General features: G+C 37.7%; 1 protein-coding gene and 1 long non-coding RNA gene across 10 annotated transcripts in view; one reads left to right on the forward strand and one right to left on the reverse strand.

The window, feature by feature from the left end:
* Window positions 1-23,835, forward strand: part of BTRC (beta-transducin repeat containing E3 ubiquitin protein ligase) — a 188,744-nt gene that overhangs the window by 22,321 nt on the left and 142,588 nt on the right. The gene's annotated exons all lie outside the window — the stretch shown is intronic.
* LOC135364796 (uncharacterized) lies at window positions 15,993-22,549 on the reverse strand. Its single transcript, XR_010412553.1, has 3 exons — window positions 22,336-22,549; window positions 20,413-20,510; window positions 15,993-16,127 (listed from the first exon to the last, which is right to left on the reverse strand). It is a non-coding gene; the product is annotated as an uncharacterized LOC135364796 (long non-coding RNA).

The raw sequence follows: 23,835 nt of genomic DNA on the forward strand, positions 1-23,835 counted from the left end.
CCAATGTGTGAATGTACTTCATATTTTTAGCCATTCTATTATTGATGGACATTTGGGTTATTTCCAGTTTTTGGCTACTGTGAATTGTGCTCTTATGAATAATCTTGTACATTTCTCGGGCGCCTGGGTGGCTCAGTTGGTTAAGCGACTGCCTTCGGCTCAGGTCATGATCCTGGAGTCCCTGGATCGAGTCCCACATCGGGCTTCCTGCTCGACGGGGAGTCTGCTTCTCCCTCTGACCCTCCCCCCTCTCATGTGCTCTCTCTCATTCTCTCTCTCTCAAATAAATAAATAAAATCTTTAAAAAAAAATCTTGTACATTTCTCTTCTTGAACATATGTACATATCTGTTGGGTATATATCTAGGAGTAGGATTGCTAGGTCATAGAGTATGAGAATGTTCAGCTTTAATAGGTACCATGAAACTGTTTTCCATTTTACACTTCCTACAGCAGCATATGAGAGTTCCAGTTGCTGCATGTTCTTGTCACACTCACTTGATATTGTCTGTCTTTTTCAGTTCAGTCCAGACTAGTAGATGAAGACAGTATCATCTCACTGTCTCACTGCTTTAATTTGCGTTTCCTTAGGGACCATTGTAATCAAGCACCTTTTTAGGTTTATTGGCTATTTATTTAATTATTTGAGAGCGAGAGCGAGAGGGGGTGGGGTGGAGGGAGAGAGAACCCTAAGCAGGCTCTGCCCCTGGATGCAGGGCTCCATCTTAAAACCCTGAGATCATGACCTGTATTAGCTCTTTAAATATACTCTATTGTGAAGTGTCAGTTTAAGCCTTGGAAGCCTTGCTCATTTTTTAAAAAATTGGATTGTCTGCCCTTTTTTTAAATTTTTTATTATTTATTTATTTATTTATTTTTAAAGATTTTATTTATTCATTTGAGACAGAGATACAGAGAGAGAGCAAGCATGAGCAGGGGGGAGGCAGAGGGAGAGGGAGAAGCAGGCTCCCCGCTAAGCCAGGAGCCCAACATAGGGCTTGATCCCAGGACCCTGGAATCATGACCTGAGCCGAAGGCAGACGCTTAACCATCTGAGCCACCCAGGCGCCCCTTGTCTGCCCTTTTTAATTGATTTGTTCCTTATATTCTGAAAAATACAAATCTTTCATCAAGGGTATGGTGTCTTTGTAGGAAAGAATGTTTTGTTTCAGACTTTTTCATTTGAGGGATCAGTAAAACATGTCACAAGGTTTTGTACTACTTACATAGTATTCACAGGATTAGCAAGGTTTTTTTTTCCTCTACATACCAGTAGTTTAAAAAGAATGATTGCAATTAGCACCATCATTTATAAAAGAAAGAAAAAGCTTTCTAATGCCACAAAAGTAGCAAGGATAGAATCTCAGAATAAAGGACACTCTGGGGTAGGCAGAGTAAGCAACCCCTGCCCCACCAATCCCAAGTACCTGTGAATATGTTAAATTACATGGGGAATTAAGGTAACAGAATTAAGGTTGCAAATCAGCTGACTTTAAAATAGGGAAGTATCCTGGATTATTTGTGTTGGGCCCAGTGTTAATCTAAGAGACCCTAAACATGTAAGAGGAAGGTAGAAGAACAGGTCAGAGTGATGCCATGTGGGAACTCAATCCACTGTTGCCGCCTCTGAAGACGGGAGAAGAGAGACATGAGCTGAGGAGTGTGAACAGCCTCTAGAAGCTTGAAAGGACAAGCTAGAGCCTCCAGAACAGAACACAGTCCCACCAACAACCTTGATTTTTGTCTCAGTGATGAGAACCATTTCAGACTTCTGAACTACAGAACTATAAAATAATAAATTGATGTTGTTTTAAGCCACTATGTGGTAATTTGTTACAGCAGCCATGGAAAACTAATAGTCTTTCTTGAGAGAAAATAGTTACACCTAATTGGAGTGTGTATATTGATAAACACATACACACACACCCACACCTCCCCCCCATTCCCCCCCCCCCGCCCATAATATCAGTATCTTTATTTTTAGTGTTTGGTAACCACCAGTGCAGTCCTTTCTCTTAACATTTTATTTTGAATTAATCTCGGAATTAGAGAAGAGTAAGTAAGTAAGACACAAATGTTATTTTTTCCTGAATCATTTGAGTGTAAGTTCTCACGTCATTAAATGTTTCAGTGTGCATTTTCTACAAATAGAGGACATTCTATATAACAATAATACAACCATCAAAGTTCAGAAATTAGCATACAGTACAATTACATATCCAACCCCAGACCCCTTTCAAACTTTGCCGGTTGTTCCAGTAATGTTCTTTATAGCAAAAGGATCCAACCCAGAATCATGCATCGAATTTAGTTGTCATGTCTCTTTAGTCTCCTTCAATGTAGAACAGTTCATTAGTTTTTCTTTGACTCTCATGACTATGGCACTTTTGAACATTACAAGCCATTTTGTAGAATGGTCTTAATTTGGGTTTATCTTATTTTTCCTCATGATTGGATCCAGGTTATGTATTTTTGGCAGAAATACCACAGAAGTGATGCTGTAGTTTTACTCCTTGCCTCCTATCAGGTGACACGTGATTTTTTTTTTTTTTTAAGATTTTTTATTTATTTGACAGAGAGAGACACAGCGAGAGAGGGAACACAAGCAGGGGGAGCGGGAGAGGGAGAAGCAGGCTTCCCACAGAGCAGGGAGCCCGATGCGGGGCTCGATCCCAGGACCCTGGGATCATGACCTGAGCCGAAGGCAGACGCTTAACGACTGAGCCTCCCAGGCACCCCTCCTTTCTGTAATTATAACTCCATTTTCTGACAGTAACTTGGTTCTCATTATCTTCAGCATATTTTATTAATCAATTTCCCTGTATGTGACCAGTCTCTCCTATTGCTGCTGTTCCTGACATCTACCACATGGATGCCATCCTCACCTTACCCAGGCTCCAGAATCCCATATCAAGGCTGCTGCCCCTGCTCCCTGTTTGAACATCTTTCTCACTTCAGGATCTAATACCTTGCACTAGGTTGCTCTTCTCAGTCCATTTGGACTCCAGCACCCTGTGCAGGACTGCCAAGGCTGCCATATTCCTGTATGGACATTCTTTTTATCCTGCTAGGGCTCTGACCTCCTGCAGTAGATCACTGCTGATTCTACCACCCTATCTTGTGTAGACATCTAGTTTGCTTGGCCCTAACTAAACTGAGTACACATTTTTTATCTTGCAAAACTCAAACTCTATACCTGTTAAACAACTCTCCATTTCCCTCCCCGCGCTGCACCCCCCAAGCCCCTGACAACCACCATTCTACTTTGTTTCTATGAATTTGGCTACTCTAGATACCTCATAAGTGGAATCATATAGTATTTGTCTTTTTGTGAATGGCTTATTTTTCTTAGCACAATGTTCTCAAGGTTCATTCATGTTGTAACATGTCAGAATTTCCTTCCTTTTTGAGGCTGAATAATACTCTGTCATATTTAAACATCACATTTTGTTTGTCCATTAACCTCTTGCCAGACACTTGGGATCCTTCCACCTTTTGGCAATTGTGAATAATGCTATGAACACAAATCTACAGATATCTATTTAAGACCCTGACAAGCTTTATTGTTTTACCTTTTACATTTAGATCTATAGTCCATCTGGAATTAATTAATGTTTGGTGTGAGGTAGAGGACAGAATTCAGTTTTTGTTTTTTAAATCCAGTCGATCCAGTGTCACTGAAAAGATTAATAATCTTTCTTTAATTTCTCTGTGTAGAGGTCTTTGTACATTTTTCTTAGATTTATATGTAGTTATTTGGTGTTTTTAGATGCTGGTTCTTTTTGGAAGCTATTTTTAAAATTTAATTTTCTATTTAAATTTCTATTTAAATTTAAACTTCTATTTGCTGGTAGTGCAAAGGTTTTAAATCTGAGGTCCATGGCCCCATTCAAGATATAAACGCATACAAGTACTTTTTTCTGAAAGTGAATCTACATGTGAATCTGATTCCCACTGAGGGCAATAACAACAAAGATTAAAGACCACTGTAGTCTTTCACTTAGAGTGGATTGGACTAGGGAGGAGGGAATAGACAGAGACAGAGAGGCCACTTAAAGGCTGTATAATAGTCCAGGCAAGAAGTCATGTGGGCTTGAGCCAGGGCAGTAAGTATGGAAAGAAGGAAAGACATTTAAGGAATATTCTTAAGATAGAATGAATAAGGTTTGCCTGGAGGAGAATAGGAGAAATAAAGAAAAAGAAGAATAAAAAAGGTGTCAGGCATGATTCAGGGCAATTAGCTAAAGGGAAGGTTGTCATAGTATAGGGAAATGAGTATTTGGTGGGTAAAGATGTTGGAATAGTCCCTAATTTTAACAAGGAGACTGAATTTAAGATATATTCGTATAGATAAAAATGGGCATAATGATATAATATTTGGGATTTGCCTTGGAATTTGGAAGGTGGAAAGCTGAGTGATGGGAATTCATTATATACCATTCCATACTTTTCTGTGTATATAAAAGTATCCATAAGAACAGGTTAAAAGAGAAAGATTTATCCACATAGAGAGTGAGCCAAATTGAAGTTCTCTGGACCACTCAACTGCACTTCCTATGTGATAGAAAGGTCAGGATTCTTCTAAACATTGTGTTTGGTTTTTGAGTAATTTCATGATCACTGTCTCATACTGGGGACACTGTTTTATCAAGATAAGCCAGATAAGGAAGCACAAAGCTACAGAGGCTTTTCATGCTAGCTGAGGTAGGCTAAGTGCTTGGATGTGGCTAGGAGTTAAGGAGAGGAAATTTAGCTAGGCAGATGGAACATGGCATCTGTTGGCAACTCAACCAGATTTGTGGACTCAGGGAAGTTTAGCAAGGGCAGGATATTCTTTCAGGAGGAGAATAGTGATAAGGAATCTGGGTGCAGATATTCTGGGGGTATCCAGATAGGCAGACAGCCTCAGTAAGTGCTGAAAACAAGTAACAAGGACCCTGATTAAAGTCTGGGATCAGAAGTCAAACTGTCATACCCAGCAAGGAACTAAAGAATTCCTTAATTCAGTTCATTTATTCATTCAACCTGTACTCATTAGTGCCTGCTGCAATTGTCCTACACTTTACTACGCATAAGAATTAATTGGAGAGAATGTTAAAATACAGTGCAGATTCTCAGCTCCCCTCCCTCTAGTTAATTTAGTAGGTCTCAAGAATCTGCATGTTTAACAAGCATCTCCGTGTTTCCAATACAGGTATTTCTCAAATTAGGTTTGACAAAATGTCTAGTCCACTGCATCCTGGCCAGTGTACCAACAAAGAGGGAATATTGTGGCTAGAACCAAAGTAAAAGGTGAAGCCTTGTATGTAGGGAACATTGCAGGAAGGAACTGAGCTAACTGGAATCAGGAGTGAAGGCAGGTACTGATCATTTTGTAATACAATATATGTATATTAAATCAACATATCGTAAACCTTAAACTTGCACACTTTTATATGCCAATTATATCTCAGTAAAGCTGGGGGGAAAAGAGTGAAGGCAGAATGATACAAACCTCATGGCAGAGGCTTGGAATCTCTTAGAATTCTAATGGATTAGTAGTAGGTTTCTAAAAAGAATTTACTTCTGGGGGCTTTTCGCAGCTGGAGAAATTGGTGAGCTATGGGGGCAGAAAAACAAGCAAGATATGCCATCCATAAGAGGTGTATCTAGTAGAAAAACAATAGCAACATCCCCAAATATGGACATATATGTTAAAATTACATCATAGTACAACTTGTAGTTCCTTCTGGTGCTATGAAGATGTTGTGGATAGTTCTGATGTTACTTGTTAATTATTAATATGACAGTTGTTAATATTTTCATTGTAATTGTTAATATATTATGACCCTATCACATATTTGAAAATAAATGACAGCGGACTGCCCCACCAGTTGTTTTTTGTTTTTAAGGATTCATTTATTTTAGAAAGCGAGAGAGAGTATGGGCGCACGAGTTGAAGGAGGGGCAGAAGGAGAGGGAGAGACAGAATCTCCAGCAGACCCCCAGCTGAGCAGGGAGCCCGACGCAGGGCTTGATCTCACCACACTGAGATCGTGACCTAAGCCGAAATCAAGAGTCAGGTGTTTAACCAGCTGAGCCACCCAGGTGCCCCACACCAGTTGTTTTATAGAGCTCTTAAGTAGAAGTAATGTCAAGGAGCGAAAGAATTTTGAGGTATCACTGAAGTGTTGCTCAGAGCAATAAGGCATAACTAAATGGGAGGGAAATTTATGAGGAAAGATTAGTCTCTGGTACTAATACTGACTTCAAGTGACAGGCACACAGCCACAGTCCGTCTTGATAGTTAGAAATTCTCTCTGAAAAGGTCTTTTTATCTCCATCCCTTGGATCGTCATCACCATCCCCCACAGTATCTTTAAAACAGAGGAAGACATAATTTGATACAATTGAATGAGGTAAATGTTATGATGCTTTCTAGGCCATAAGGATATGATAGTGGTGGTACTTTTACAACAAAAATCTAACAGAATAATTCACGCAGACTTTCAAGGTTTATTGAATAGGCATTCCACACCTATTCCATTTTACTTTTTAAGCATATATTTATTCATGCCTGCTGTGTGCAAGTTCAAAAATTTTTTATTAACATCCAGTAAAATTGAGGGTTTTTTAGTGTATAGGTCTCAGAATTTTAATACATGTATAGATTGATGTAACTACCACCACAATCAGGATACAGAACAGTTCCATTACCCCTCCCCAAACTCCCTTGTACTGTATTTCCCCCACCCCATCTCTAACTTCTAGGAACTGATTTATTCTTCCTTATTTTAGTTTTATCTTTTTTGAATGTCATACAAATGGAATCATACAATATGTAATCTTTTGCTTTTGGCTTCTTTCACTGAGCACAATGCCCTTGAGATAGATTCGTCCAAGCTGTTGCATATATCACTATCCCATTCCTTTTTATTGCTTAGTATTCCATTGTATGGATTGTACCACATTTTGTTTATCCATTCACCTGTTGAATGACATGTGGGTTGTTTCTGGTTTTTGGTGACTATAAATAGGGCTGCTGTATATACTTGTGTATAGGTTTTGTGTGAATGTAAATTTTTATTTCTGTAACGTAAGTTACCCAGGAGGGGAATTGCTAGGTCATATGGTAAGCATATGTTTAACTTTATAAGAAACTACTAAACTATTTCCAAGAGTGACTGTACCATTTTTTTAAATTGAAGAATAGTTGACATACAATATTATATTAGTTTCAAGTGTACAACATAGTCATTTTTTACATAAATTACAGTATGGTCACCACAACAAGTCTAATTGCAGTCTGTCACAATACAAAGTTGTTACAGTATTAGTGACTATATTCCCTATGCTGTACATTACGTCCCTTTGCCCTTTTTATTTTATAACTGGAAGATTGTACCTCTTACTCCCCCTCCCCTACTGCATCTGTGGCTATACCATTTTGCATCCACACAGCAATGTATGAAAGTTCTGGTTGCTCACTGTTTTTTATTTTAGCCACTTAGATAGGTGTATAGTAATAGAGTATTGTGGTTTTAATTTGCATTTCCCTAATGAATGCCTCTGTTAGGATCAAACACAAAAGATAGTCATCATCAGAAGAATCAGGAATGGTCATCTGAATATGCCTTAAATTTAGCATTCTATGAAAGATATTCTGTGAATATTTTAAAAAGGAGTTTGTGCTAATAAATGTTTATGGTTCTTAATTAAGAGTGGGGTAGGGGCGCCTGGGTGGCTCAGTTGGTTAAGTGACTGCCTTCGGCTCGGGTCGTGATCCTGGAGTCCCGGGATCGAGTCCCGCATCGGGCTCCCTCCCTGCTCAGCAGGGAGTCTGCTTCTCCCTCTGACCCTCCCCCCTCTCATGTACTCTCTCTCTCTCTCTCATTCTCGCTCTCTCAAATAAATAAATCTTTAAAAAAAAAAAAAGAGTGGGGTACTCTGAAACCTATCTATAAAGTCTCAAGTAAGCCCTGTGACAGTGAGAATGAGAGCATTTTTTTCTGGTGGCCTTTGGTCTTATATAGAACACTTGGTGGGTTTTAATAAACTAAGGAGATAAGCAAATGAAAAATAAAAATATCTGGTCAATCTATAATTTTTTAAAATAAAGCAACATAAGTGAGAAACACTTGTGGTCATCATGATCAACATTCACCGATCTCCTCATACTGGTAGCATAGGTCAGTGGTATGATTTTGAATAACTTGCTTATTCAGGGAAATAATTTAAAATTTAAAATTACTCCCTTGAGTAATAATATTTGACCCTCTCCTGTTTCTTCTCCCTTTTTTATAAATCATCCCAAGCAGCAGTCTATATTATAAGAAGCAAACCAAATGATTGCTAATTAAATGTTAAGTGTTTATTTTAGTTGGTTATTAACTTGAGGTCAAATTTGTTTAATGAATAAATATGGAAGAACTTTTTTTTTTTTTTTACACTTTGGACAAGTGCTTACTGATCATTGGTATGGTATTCTGTTTCTTGAAGCTGGAATGTAATTTCCTTACTTTTAGTGCCTGTAGAAGTTTAGTTATTGGCTCTTTGTTTTGATGTTGTTAGGCATGTGAGTACTTTCTTTGTTACCTCCTGATTATAACTTGTTTTCTTGGAAAAAGGTAGTCCACTTTGAAGCAGTTTCCAGTGATATATTGCTGCAGAAATAGACTGTCAAGTAGTGACTCTAGTGTAATTTAGAAAAGGTGACTTAAGTAGAAGAACATTGATGCATCTGTTTTTCAAATTGCAGTTAATTATAATGACAGCTTATAAGATCTACTTCATTCTCTCTTGGACTCTTGCCTAAGTTTACAAATTTTATATGAGATTTGAGTTAAGAATGGACAGGTTTTTAAAAAGATTTATTTATTTGTTTTGTTTTGTTTGTTTATTTTGAGAGAGAGCACACATGTGCATTGGATGGGGAGAGGCAGAGGGAGAGGGAGAATCTTAAGCAGGTTCCATGCCCAGTGGGGAGCCCGCCAGAGGCGCAATGTCATGACCCTGAGATCATGACCTGAGCCGAAATTAAGAGTTGGACTCTTAACTGATTGAGCCACCCAGGCGCTCCTATTAATTAATTAATTAATTAATTAATTTGAGAGAGAGAGCGAGAATGTGTGTGTGTGTGAGCAGAGGGAGAGAATCTCAAGCATACTCCCTGCTGAGCACAGAGCCCAATGTGGGGCTCAGTCCCACGACTCCGAGATCATGACCTGAGCTGAAATCAAGAGTGGGATGCCCAACCAACTGAGCCACCCAGGCATCCCGAGAATGACAATTTAAAAGTTAGCCAAATGAATTAATTGAAAAGAATCCTGCTTATCAAATCATACTTGTAAAGATTTTTCACACCCTCCAGTGATATCCAGGTTTGGCCGTTTGAAAATCAGAATGATTGCTTCAGGTTCTCTTAGAATTTGAGACTAGAAATTCTGTATGCAGGTACGTGTCAGAACACTGTATGGTAGTGTTCTGAATATCCCTTTACCCCACACCTTTAGCTGACATACACTGACTGCATCAATAAACTATATGATCCTTGTTGTGTTCATATATGGTCATGTTAAAAAAGTGTTTTTGTTTTTGTTTTTTATTATGATCAGTTAGCCACTGTAGAGTACATCATTAGTTTTTGATGTAGTGTACAGTGATTCATTAGTTAACGTATAACACCCAGTGCTTATCACAGCACGTGCTTTCCTCAATACCCATCACCCTGTTACCCCCTCCCCCAGCCCTCCTCTCCTCTGAAACCCTCAGATTGTTTCCCGGGGTCCATAGTTAAAAAGTGTTTCTTAAGTATTCTTAAATGTGTTTTACCAATATTTATGGGAAAATACTCATAATCTTTGAAAGGGTTCATGTTAAAAAGAATTGGAAATGATGTTTATTTCATTTGGACCTGTTTCTCTTTTCAATGTATCATTCAAGTGTAGGCATAGTATATAAGGATTCATACTTATAGGATCAACTGAGACTTTGATTTTAAATATATTATAAATTATACATGAAAGGCTGCATAAGATGCTACATATTTTTTTTTCAAAGAAGCTTCTTTAAATGGTTCTGTTAAGTGTAGGAATGTTCTGATGATTATCTTTTTAATTAAAATGAGAAATCTTTGTTTAAAGTGGCATTCTTTTTTTACGGCCTGTTACAGTCTCTCTAACAATCATTTCTTAAGTCTGAACGTTTTATTTCCAGGAATCCATTTATATAAAACTATGTTTAGACTTAATTAAGGAACAATTCTTACAAAGCTTGTAAATAGCCAGGAAAAAAGGGACCGAAAATAAAACTGACATTCACATTTAACAAAATGATTGTTACAAGGTATGTAATAAGCTGTAAAAATACAATAAATCCCTTTTTATAAGAGTTCATATTTTTTGATCCTTGTTTTCAAGGGTATTTAAGAAAAATATCAAAGCTCTGCAAAGTGACATCTGTTTTGCTGAATGGACTAGTGATAACTTCTTTTGTCTATTAACTGACAGTACAGGAGTTTTACCTGTTTTCTTAGTGGGTTTTCTTTTAAATATCTTGTAATCAGTTTAGATGTAAATTTTACATTGTACTATAGTGGAAACAAGACCTGGTTCCCCTCTCACACTACTTTTTAGAAGTCATAAAACACTGGGCAAGTTGCTTAACTTCTCTGAGTCTCATTTTCCTCATCTGGAAAGCAGAGATAACAATACTCTTCCTACTTCGAAGAGCTGTTGTGAAGACTAACTTAAACTATAGGTAGAGGAAATATTTTGGAAATTCTATAGAACTGTGAACATCCAAGCTGTGATTCTTTATCTCTCTGACCTTGTGTTGGTTGTAGTAGGAGTCATAAAATAATGCTGTTATCATAAAATAACCTCAGTAATAATGGCAGCAGACACTTAAATCTCAGTATGTATCATGCGGATTCTAGGTACTTGACATACATTAACTCATTTGATCCTCTCACCTTATTAGGTATGTATTGTTATTATCCCTGATTTACAAATGTGGGAACTGAGGCACAGAGAGGTTAAGTTACTTCCTCAAGATCATACTGTTGGAGGAATATGGTTTTGAAGAGGGGTAAGAATGGTATCAATCTTTTTTCAAACCTATAGAAAAATAGTGAGAAAAGCATAATGATCACTCATACACTCTTTACCTGGATTAGCCATTTTGCCCCAGTGGGTTTTTTCTCTATATATAGCTGTACTTTTATTTTTACATCATTTGAGAGTTGCAGGCAATCTTCATATTTCACCTTCTGCATATATTTCCTAAGAATAAGAGCACTGTCTTTCATAACCACAGTAAAATCTCGCTCAGGAAATTTAACAGTGATAACATCTTATTATTCAATATATGGTTCATATTCATATTTCCCTAATTGTCCCAGGAATGTCCTTCAGAGCTGCTGCTTCTAAACTCTGGGGTTTTTTTGTGGGATCCAGTCAACGTTATATATAGTTATGTCTCTTTGGTCTCCTTTAATTTACAACAGTTCCCTAGCCTTTTTTTTTTCCTTTTCATGGAATTGACATTTTTGAAGAGTCCAGGCTAGTTTTACACAGTGTCTCTCATTTGAATTTGTCTGATTATTTCTTCATGATTTAGATTCAGGTTAAAGAAATTTTGGCAGGAATGCATGTTGTGATTTCTTTCTCAGTGCATTCCATGAGAAGGTACATCATGGCAATTTGTTCCTTTATTGGTGATATTAAGTTTGATCATTTTCTTAAGTTTGTATTTACCAAATTTTTCCACTGTTAAGATGTATTTGTAATTAATTGGTGCCTAATGGAGTGAAATTTGGAAACTGTAAATATCTTGTTTCCCAGCATTGTTTCTCCCAGTAGTTTTAGCATCCATTGATGATGATCCTTCTGCGGTAGTTGTAAAATTAGCCCATTTATTTTTATGCTGTTCCAAATCATTTTTTCTTTCTGCATGACTGAAATGGTGACTGTTTCATATTTGGGGAAGTTATTGTGTAGACTTCATCATTTTTACTTTCTTTTAGTTTTGTTTTTGAACTTAGACTAATTAAATGTACGTCTTACATTCTAATTTGCAAGTTACGTGTTTTATAATTTTTATCTTTAATGGAAAAGTCTAAAGCTGCATAAAGAATTAGGTTCAGTTTTTAAGGGCTTATGGTAGTAAAAACTGCATCAGAATTTCCTGGAGGATTTGTATTTTCCATTCAGTAGGCCTGAGGTGGGGCCTGAAAATTTGCATTTCTAGTTTCCAGATGCTGCTGCTGGCTGTGGGGCGCAGGTGGAGTACCCATGGTGGCTTGTATAGGCCAATCAAGCCAGCATTTTGCTCATGATAATTTGGGCTCTTTTCTATTTGTTAGGTTTTTCTGGTAGACATGAGAGTAGTGTAGATATAGAATAGTGGAATAAGTTGGAAGTTTGTATTAGTTAATTTTTTTGTTTCAAGTTTATTTCAATTCTAGTTAGTTTACATATAGGATAATATTGGTTTCAGGAGGAAGTTTGTATTAGTTAATTTTTTTTTTAAGATTTTATTTATTTGAGAGAGAGAGTACAAGCAGGGGGAGGGGCAGAAGGAGAAGCAGACTCCTTGCTGAGCAGGGAGCCCAATGCGGGACTCGATCCCAGGACCCTGGGATCATGACCTGAGCTGAAGGCAGATGTTTAACCAACCGAGGCGCCTTCTATTAGTTATTTTGATCAGTGTTGGAAAAATTGTGGGAATTGGCTTCTATTGGCTATAATTGGCTACTACTATTATTGAATAGGATCTCATTAACCTGGCTAATCCTGAATTGACCCGTGTTATAATGAAAATGACTATAGGCTATTTAAAAACTTACTGTGGCATTTATATTTGTTGAATTTTCTTTATTTCACTTAATGAAACACTGATCCCTTAGTTTTGACTGAATTAGATGTCTGTAGTGGTCTCTTTGGGCTTACAGTTCTTAAGTGATCTCTGCATACATTTCAGCAATTTGGTTTTGTGTAATTAGTAAAGCAAGTGGAATATTTGTTATGTCATAGAGATATTTTCGCTTTTACAGAATTTGGTCAGTCAGCTCTCCCCCCTTGCTTCCCACATTAGAAATACTATAAACATCAGAGAGAAAAGGATGACCTTAATATTTGCTTCCCAGACTAAATCCCAGCTTTGAAGCAGTTATTTCCTTCCGAATAAAAAGTTTAATTTCACGCCCTGATTAGTGCTAGTATGTGCAGGTGGATATTTATTTTATGCAGCTAAACTGATCTGCTTTTGCAAATTACTTGCCAGTCAGCAGAGCTATAATTTCTTATGAGTAGTTGGTGATAAATTATAGTTCTCATTAGTAAGTTTTGTGTGTGTGTTTTTTTAAGTATGTATTTATGAAGTGAGAGTGGGAATCAGTCACCATATTTTGGCCAGACTAGGATTTGACTAATAGCTTTTTTCAAGGGCTCAGGGATTGATGAATTTGGACTAACAGTTCCAATTAATTATGTAAAGCAGTAGGAAAGAGTGAGATCTTGTTTTCAATTAATGCGAAAATCTACTCAGGACCTAGAGAGAGTGATGCTTGGTAGAAAAGACCAAAGAATAGATTGTCTTTCTTGCTGAGAAATGGAATATATTGTAGTTAAAATTTGAGTGTTTAGAGAGGCTTAAAAGTAAGGAGGTAAACTGAAGATTTTGAAATAGGACATTATTGAACTGAATTTTTAATAATTGAAGACATGAAGTTTTAAATTTTTATTTACTTTCTTCACGTTTTTTGAGTAGGCTCCACACCAAACATGGGGCTTGAACTCATGATCCTGAGGTTAAGAGTTGCATGTTCTTCCCCCTGAGGTAGACAGATGCCCCCCAATTTTTTAATTTTTATTTTTAAAAATTTGGTTTAGTTTTTATTTTTATTTATTTTAAAGTGAGACTGATTTTTGTTGTACTTGGATTAAGAGAAAAAGAGCAATGAATCAGAAGGAAGCAAAATTCTATTTCCTTAATAAGTGGGTCAGTTATTTGCCTTACTAAAATGTCACCAAATTTGTGTGGGGTCATAGGCTTTAAGAGTCTGGAGGTATCATCTAATTAAAGGTTTCATAACTTTTTTTATTCATGGACCTCACAAAAAGTCTTTTGTTTGTCATGAGATACTCTCCCTAGATATGCACATGCACATATGTTCTGTGCACAATTTTAAGAGGTTCAGGGATTGATGAATCCTCTTTCTGGATCCTTGATTAAGACCCCCTGATCGAGTCTTATTTTAATGTTATTACATAATGTATTTTAATGAAAAACCTTTTGTGGTTGATAATTATTTCAATATAACTAGTTTTGACTGTTTTAATAAGAGTATGACTATCAGATCTGAGCTTTATCATAAAATGTCATTTTGAGAAGCTAATGAAATGTTGAATTTGTTATTTGGTAGTGTTAGGAAAAATGGTACAGAAATGACTTGGCTGGTGGTTATCAAAAATCCTACGGGAACATCCTTTCTTAATTTTCTCATTCCCTTAGCCACAAAGGCAAGCAGCCATAATTTATCCCTGTCTATGATGATGGAATTTTACTTGTCAGGGATATATGGAGAGACACACTTAAAGCCTTTGATTGCTAGCCTACTGATATTTCCAGGATCTTTCTGTTTTTATCAGTTTTATTAAAGAAATATAGTATGACCAAACAAATGCCCAGCAAGGGCAGTTTACCCCAGTGAGTGCACTTTACATTTAAGAGCATTTGGAATACACTTTTCTATTAAGGTCAACCTTAAACACTGTCATCATGTTCAGTTATTTATACCCTACAGTCCTGAGAGGACTGGGAAACATTTATCATTTTCTCTTTTTCTTCATTCTCTTAAGGTATCAACATTGGGAATGCTGTCCACCTCGTTAGCTCTTTCAAGAAGTTGTGGTTCATGATCATTTTAGATCACTTTGGGCAAAGACCTTGTTTGGATCATAAAGTATGGCTCCTTCCTTTTAAAAACTAGCAAACTAAGACCCAAAGAGGTCATTTGACTTGCCCCAAGTTAACAATTGATGACAGCCTGGATTAGAACCCTCATTTCCCTAATCTAAACCTAGTTGGTGCTCTTTTGACTTCTTTTGCTTGTTTGTGTTTCTTCCACTGGATGTGAGTGTGATTGATAGGTGAATTGAAGGGAATGTGTATGTGTGTGCGTGTGCGTGTGTGTGTGTATGTGTGTTAGTGCTTCTTTGACTTAAGAAAACCTTTTCTACAGTCATGAGCATAATCTCCTATTTTCTACTAGAAACATTATAGTTTTGCCTTGTATATTTAGAACTTTAGTCTGTTTAGAATCGTTTCTTGGGTTTGATGTGAGGAAGGGATTCCATTTCATTTTTTTTTTTCCATATGGATTTCTAAAGCCTCCCAGCATCATGTATTGGAAGAATATGTTTTCTGCACTGATCTGCAGTGTTCCCTCCCCCATAATTCATGTCCTTACATGCATTGATTTGTTTTTGGACTCATTATTCTGTTCTGTTGTTCTCTTTATTTATCCCTGTGTCAGTACCATACAACCTTATTTACATAGCTTTATAATAAGCCATGATATATGGTAGTTAAGTTCTCATACCTTGTGTTTCTTCAAAACAGTCTTGGCTACTTGTGACTTTTTATACTTTCATAAATATTTTACAGATAACATGTCAGGTTCAGCAACAACAACATAAAGGCAAATAGTAATAAACCCACTAGGGTTTGAGTTCATTATTGATGGAAGCCAAAATATGGAGTTATTTTTAAAATGTTTATTTTTGGATATGTGAAACATATAGTACAGAATTCAAAAAGTAGAAAGGATATATAGCAAAAAAAATTTTTTTTTTAAGATTTTATTTAGTTATTTGACACAGAGAGGGCGAGCAAGAGAGAGACAAAGAGCAAGCACAAGCAGGGGGAGCAGCAGGCAGGGGAGAAGCAGGCTCCCTGCTGAGCAAGGAGCCCAATGCGGTACTCGATCCCAGGACCCTGGGATCATGACCTGAGCCGAAGGCATCAGCTTAACCGACTGAATCACCCAGGCACCCCATCTTCTTATTCAGTTTTCCTTCCCAGAGGCCACCACTTTTTCTTCTTATTATTTTGCTAGATTTTATAAATAGTTTTTCTGGGACTCACCTAGAAGACACAATGGGTTAAATACTAAATTTTGAGAACCACTGGCTAGGGAAAAAGGCTTTTTTTTTTTTTTTTTTAATGTTAATAGCAGTGGGATTTAATGAAAGAGCATTTTGTTTGTTGAGTTAGATCATTTAATAAGCATTTGACCCTTAGATAAATCTATATGCTAGAGTTTCGTAGCCCTTAGTCCTGGGTCCTCTTCCGTTTCCTGTCATAGTTTCTTCCTGGGTGATTTCATTTGTTTCCTTGGCTTTCCACAGTTTCAGTTACCTGTGGTCAGTTTCTCCTTCTGACATATTGTCAGAAGGTCAGTAGTAGCCCAGCAATACCTCAGAATGCCTACATTATTCACCTCACTTCATCTCATCACATACCCATTTTGTCATCTTACATTATCACAAGAAGGGTGAGTACAGTACAAGTGTTTTGAGAGAGAGAACACAGTCACATAACTCTTATTATAGTATGTTATAATTGGTCTATTTTATTTTATTTTTTTTTAAAGATTTTATTTATTTATTTGAGACAGAGAGAATGAGAGACAGAGAACATAAGAGGGAGGAGGGTCAGAGGGAGAAGCAGACTCCCTGCCGAGCAGGGAGCCCGATGCGGGACTCGATCCCGGGACTCCAGGATCATGACCCGAGCCAAAGGCAGTCGCTTAACCAACTGAGCCACCCAGGCGCCCTCTATTTTATTATTATTGTTAACCTTTTACTGTGCCTAATTTATAAATGAAACTTGATCAAAGGTATGTATGTATAGGAGAAAGCTTGGTATAGATAGGGTTTCAGGCATGTACTGAAGGTCTTGGAATGTTTTCACTGTGGCTAAAGGGGACTACTATACCATTTGTGCTGATGACTCCTAGTGTGCCAGTGATCTCCAACTCCTCTTTTTACTCTGACCCCTAGGTTTATATATTTAACTTACTATCCACTTGAATGTTGCATAGTGATTTCAAACTTACTATATAAAAAAAAAGAAATCTTGATTTATTTTTATTTATTTATTTTTTGGCTAGTCCATTTAGCACCATTTACCCAGTTACTGAAGCCTGAAACCTGGGATCACCCTTCACTCCTCACTTTTCCTTTCTCTAATATTCAATCCCTTATTACATTTTATCTGTTTTACTTCTAAAAGATATCTCAAAATCTTCCACTTCTCTCTGCGTCTACTACCGTCACTTACTATAGGTTATTATTGCTTGCTTGCTTTTTTCTTTTTAAAGACTTTATTTATTTATTTGACAGAGAGACACAGCGAGAGAGGGAACACAAGCAGGGGGAGTGGGAGAGGGAGAAGCAGGCTCCCCGTGGAGCAGGGAGCCCGATGCGGGGCTCGATCCCAGGACCCTGGGATCATGACCTGAGCTGAAGGCAGACGCTTAATGACTGAGCCACCCAGGCGCCGCCCCCCCCCTTTTTTTCCTAAGATTTTATTTTTAAGTAATCCCTACACCCAACATGGGGCTCAAACTCATAACCCTGAGATCAGGAGTCGAATGTTCTACTGACTGAGCCAGCCGGGCACCCATTGCTTTTAATTTATAATACTTTTCTAACTATTATAATCATTAAATCCAATTTCCATAAGGAGTCATAGTGATCTTTCAAAAATCTAAATGTAAAACTTTTTGTCTTTCCTTTGCACTTAGGCCATGCATGATAAGACTGACTTTTGTTCTGCCAGGCAGATCTGGTCCTTTCCTACCTACCTCTTTCACTATTCTAGTTACATTGGCCTTTTGCCAAACATAAGGCTTACTAAATATTAACATATTCTCGGGGCACCTGGGTGGCTCATTCGGTTAAGCGTCTGCCTTCAGCTTAGGTCATGATCCCAGGGTCCTGGGATTGAGTCCCAAGTCAGGCTCCCTGCTCAGCAGGGGAGTGTGCTTCTCCCTCTCCCTCTGCTCCTCCCCCCACTCGTGTTCTCGCTCTCTCTCAAATAAGTAAAATCTTAAAAAAAAAAAAATAAAGGAAAGAAACTCTATGAGGGTAAAGTTTTGTTTTGCTCACCAGTATTTCTCAGTGTATGGCACATGATAGGCAGCAAATAAATATTTATGAAATCATTTACCTTCCATATTTCTCATATTGTAAAATGGGGGTAATGATAAATAGCCCATCCTACCTCAAGAAGTCTATTTATAGCGGCACCTGGGTGGCTCAGTCGTTAGGCGTCTGCCTTTGGCTCAGGTCATGATCCCAGTGTTCTGGGATCGAGCCCCACATCGGGCTCCCTGCTCAGTGGGAAGCCTGCTTCTCCCACTCCCACTCCCCCTGCTTGTGTTCCCTCTCTCGCTGTGTCTCTCCCTGGCAAATAAATAAGTAAAATCTTTAAAAAAAAAAAAAAGTCTATATTGTAAATACCCAATATTGGGGCGCCTGGGTGGCTCAGTGGGTTAAGCCACTGCCTTCGGATCAGGTCATGATCCTGGAGTCCCGGGATCGAGTTCCGCGTCGGGCTCCCTGCTCGGCGGGGAGCCTGCTTCGCCCTCTGACCCTCCCCCCCCCCACGCTCTCTCTATCTCATTCTCTCTCTCAAATAAATAAATAAAATCTTAAAAAAAAGTGCTATATTAAAAAAATACCTTAATATCGTTTCGATTTTGATGTCCCATATAACTTTTGATAAATGAGCTTTTTTACTTTTTTTCAAAAGACATTAGAACAAATTTGAGAAAGTAAAAATTTAAAAATCCTGTCACCCTACATGACCACTTTTTATGCTTCCATTTATTTATTAGTTTAATTTTTTTTTTAAGACTTTATTTATTTATTTGACAGAGACACAGCGAGAGAAGGAACACAAGCAGGGGCAGTGGGAGAGGGAGAAGCAGGCTTCCTGCCGAGCAGGGAGCCCGATGAGGGGCTCGATCCCAGGACCCCCGGGATCATGACCTGAGCCGAAGGCAGACGCTTAATGACTGAGCCACCTAGGCAACCCTCATTTATTTATTTTTTAAAAAACACTTGTAACGATTAATATACTAACACTTTTCTAATTTTTCTGTCCCTAGCAGCTTCCAAACATTTTTCAAGTGATCACACCAGGTAGAAATATTAATTTTATACTTTTGAAGTCATGTGGGTAATTCAAAGGTGTATTTTGATGCTTGTGTGAAAGGAGATAAATATTAATGGTTCTACATCATATTTAGAAATTTTACTCTAATAATCAAGATTAAAGTTTTTTAAAAATTTTGTTTGCGAGGGAGAGAGAGGAAAAAAGAACGCGCATGCGCAAGCGGTTACAAGAGCAGGGGGAGGGAGAAGCAGACTCCCCACCTTGCAGGGCGCCCATGTGGGGCTTGCTGGGACCACAACCTGAGCCGCAGGCAGCTGCCCAACCAACTGAGCCACCCAGGCACCCCTTGATTATTAAAGTTTTTATGAGCATTTTGCCTGAAGAACTTTCCCTGAAACTAGTCTGTATATAACCAGCATTTCTTGATATGGCCTACAATCTGATTTATATTTTAAAACAACTTGTAGGGGCGCCTGGGTGTCTCAGTTGGTTAAGTGACTGCTTTCGGCTTAGGTCATGATCTCAGGGTCCTGAGATGGAGCCCGGCATCAGCTCCCTGCTCAGTGGGGAGTCTGCTTCTCCCTCTCCCTCTGCTGCTACCCCCTGCTTGTGCTCTCTCGCTCGCATACTCCTTCTCTCTCAAATAAATAAAATCTTAAAAAAAACAAACAAACAGGGTGCCTGGGTGGCTCAGTTGGTTAAGCGACTGCCTTCGGCTCAGGTCATGATCCTGGAGTCCCTGGACCGAGTCCCGCATCGGGCTCCCTGCTCGGCAGGGAGTCTGCTTCTCCCTCTGACCCTCCCCCCTCTCATGTGCTCTCTCTCATTCTCTCTCTCTCAAATAAATAAATAAATAAATAAAATCTTAAAAAAAAAAAAAACAAACTTGTAGAAGTTACTATTTATCCTGTATGGCAACTACAGCTCCTGCCATGATTAAAATATTACAACACTTGAGGACTTAGGTTACCTTTGGAAAATCATGTAATTGGAAGCCCTTGAAACATATTTTTGGATTAGAAGTATATTCAAGTGGGAGAACTACTTTTTTGAAATTTATTATTTTGGAATGTATAAAGAGAATACCCTTTGGAACTAGAGACTGTCTAATCATTTGCAACATCTAGTCTTTCAAACTAGAGACCTAATTTACTAGCAAATGGAATTTATAATACTAAAATATAGTACTGTCCACATATATTATCCCTGAGTCAATTGTTATGACTAATACCAAATGGAAAATTACCTTTGTTTCTTAGAATGATTTCAGCCCTCCTAGTTCAGGCATCACAAAGTACTCCTTCTTGTTCACCAGGTGTGTAAGTTGGAGCTGATTCAGGGACTCTATAAAAAATGGCAAGGTTGGCATGTGCTTTAATTTGCTAAATTCTTTTAAAAATAAATCCAAGTGATCTTAATTGTTCTTGCCGCTAGAAGAAATGATAATTATGTGGGAATTGATAGTTATGAGGTAGAAGTGTTAGCTAATACTACAATGGCAATCATATTGCAATATAAAAATTCTCATCAATATTTTGTAGACCTTAAACTTACACAGTGTTATATGTCAATTATATCTCAATTAAAAATAAATAAATCCAAGTAACTTGCTATCTAGAACAATGGCCTCCTAACCAGAAAATAATTTTGAGTACCCATCCTAAGTATTTTTATTTGATTTGTTACATTACAAATTGCAAAGTGTATGTCTGCATTACTTTCATTAGCTACTATATCAAGGCACAGTTTATACACTTACGGCAGGGTATCTACATTATATATACTTTATGAATATAAATTATAAATAGTGTATATACATGCATATAAATAATATACATAAATTCATATTTTAGATGGTTGCTTTGATGTTGTCTTTGGCTCATTTTTTTCATGTATGGCTAGTGTAGTATTTTTACCTTGTAAAATGACTAATGAAGGGCTTCTGCAAGGAATTAGAGAAGCATTACTTGACAGTTTATTTAAAACTAGATTATGTTCTTAAATCCTGGGCACACTACAGTTTTTTGCAGTATGCCAAAAGAGAATGAATAGTTGTTGGAGGGTGCTCTTGCCAACCCCTTTGTGTTATGGACTCCCAGTCTTCCTTTGAATCACTTGGTTCACAAGTGACATTTGACCATCTAACATCAGATCAAATGAGGGAACCAGTGTCAATCTATATTATAAAAATCAGAAAACATTAATTTCTTTTTTTTTAAGATTTTATTTATTTATTTGAGAGAGAGAGAGAGCACAAGCACAAGCAGGGGGAGGGGCAGAGGGAGAGGCAGAGGGAGAAGCAGACTGCCCACTGAACAGGGAGCCCAAGTCGGGGCTTGAACCCCGGGACCCTGAGATCATGACCTGAGCCAAAGGCAGATGCTTAACCGACTGAGCCATCCAGGCACCCCTGATTTCTTTTTTAAGCTAAATTAATTTGAATAAAAGTCTACTTTTCCCTCCCTGCATCCCAAAGGATCATCTTGCCTACACCCTGGCATGTGCACACCTCACTTTGGAAAATAATTGGCCTAACACAACTAGCCTAATTGTAGCAGAATTGAGTTCTTTGTCTTTTCTCACGTTCTCTTCAAATTTCATACATCATTGAAAGGCACTTGAATGAGAAAAATAATCCTTAGAACAAGCATCACCAGTGTAATACAGACTTCTTATACGGAATAGTATGTCTTTATAAGACTAACTGTAAGCCTAGGAATTTGTATCTAGGTCTTCCTTCATTCCAAGGCTTTAGTAACTAAAGATTTTCTGGAATATGGACATTGTTTAGCTGGACAAAGGGAGATACTTTCATCTCAATTCTATTTGGAAGAACTTTAGAAATCACTGCATTGTATCTTGGAGCATGGGAGTACATATAGATCTCTTACACATAATATATGAAATTCTTACGCTTTTGTACTTTTTTGCAGCAAGCAGCTGGCCTGGCTTGTGGATTCCATTTTGCTTCTAATAAGGGACACTAGTTTATTCCTGTTTAGCAAGTTATCTAGATAGCAAGTTACTTGGATTTGTCTGTTTAAATTTAGACTCAATTACCTAGTATCAAAGGTAAAGCTAAAAGCAGATTCTTCTAATCGCCTTTCCACAAAACACATAGAGATCATAGACTTAGTTATGAGTAAAACAAAAGCAAACCACCTCTTACCTTAGAAGCAGAGAGGAGAAATAAGGAAGGCCCTAGTTCAGAAAGAGTAAGGGTTAAAATTCTTACCACTCTTGACAGGGTATAACACATTCCTGAGAAGAGTGGTAGGGGCTTGTCCCAGTAGCCTGTAAGTCCCTATGGAGTACATGGCTAGACATGTCAGATCAGGGTAGGAATAGCAATTCCACCAGTGAGTTCCCGCAGGTGTAACAGCAGTAGCACAGATCTGCATGCATGTCAGCTCACAGCCGACTGACCTGGAGATGCAGCTAGAGGCTTTCTTTTAAGGGATATTCTGGATGAGTCATAGCTTTTACCAAGAATGCCAGGCCACACATGCACAAATAATTCACTGATCCTGCCAGAGTGCATCACAAAAATCGTTTTGAGACACGTAATTCGAACAGCATTAGCACTTAAACTCACATTATTGCAGTATAATAAAATTATGTCATCTTGCTTACAGCCTACGACCTACTGGCTAATTTAGAAGTCACTGCAAGGTAGTGCTTCCTTAGGGCAATGTAGGCTTTTCAGAGGAGGATTTTCTTGCGGTTCCCTACCAATACAACAAAAGAAAGAAAGAAGAAAGGGTTGGAGAGAGATGGGGTTTCATATATGATTTTAGCCCAGTTTGCTGGTTTAATTTTCATATGAGGGTCTATCCAGTTTGCCTAGGATTGGAATCTAGTTTGTGCTAGCCTCTCCATTTCTCAGCACCTTCTGTGCTGTTGCTACCCCTCCCTCAACCTCTCCTGTAACCACCCTATGTGCTCCAGTGGCTTTATTTTCATTATCATTGTCTTGGAGTTCCTCATTTTCCAATGTGGAAAGGATTCTAAAGGAAAGATCTTGAGCCAGTCATTTTTGCTCTTAACATTTGCAGACTCATCCCCCATAGTCTTTTTAAAAAAGGCTAAAACCAAATTGTTAAATTGTTATTTCAGAGTTTGGATAATGAGTGGATTTTTTTCTTTGAAAAATGAACTTAAGAAAGTGATTGTCCTATGAAAGACTAATTTTTCTTTTGGTCTTCAGGTTTGGTTAAATAAATCATATTTTTCAGATCATTGCAAACTATAAAATTTATTAAATTATCTCAGCTGTGATTAACATTAAAATGTGTCTTGTTACATTAATATGTGAAAAAGTTCTATCCTGTTAAAATACTATAATATTATAAATAATCTTTTATATGCCTATAGGGAACTAAAGGGGAATTTAGTAACATTTGCATATTTTCTCCTTAAATAGTAACATTTCCATGTTTTGTTTGTAAGCAATAAATATGTATATATATTCATGGATATTTATGCTGTGGGAGAAATTTTTGCTGTATCTTTGACAGCTGATCAAAGGGCTAAAAGATCTGAACTTAGTGATATAAGCTATTAAATTAAGATAACCTTTTGCATATACAAAGTCCTGTTACAGCAAATACTGGTACAACAAAAGGTTATAACAATTGAGTTTTTTAAAAACACACTTTCATGTCCCAAC

Source organism: Mirounga angustirostris, unplaced genomic scaffold (assembly GCF_029215605.1).
Source record: "Mirounga angustirostris isolate CCGP_5_RB_7025 unplaced genomic scaffold, mMirAng1.0.hap1 SCAF_6, whole genome shotgun sequence".
NCBI lineage: Eukaryota > Metazoa > Chordata > Mammalia > Carnivora > Phocidae > Mirounga > Mirounga angustirostris.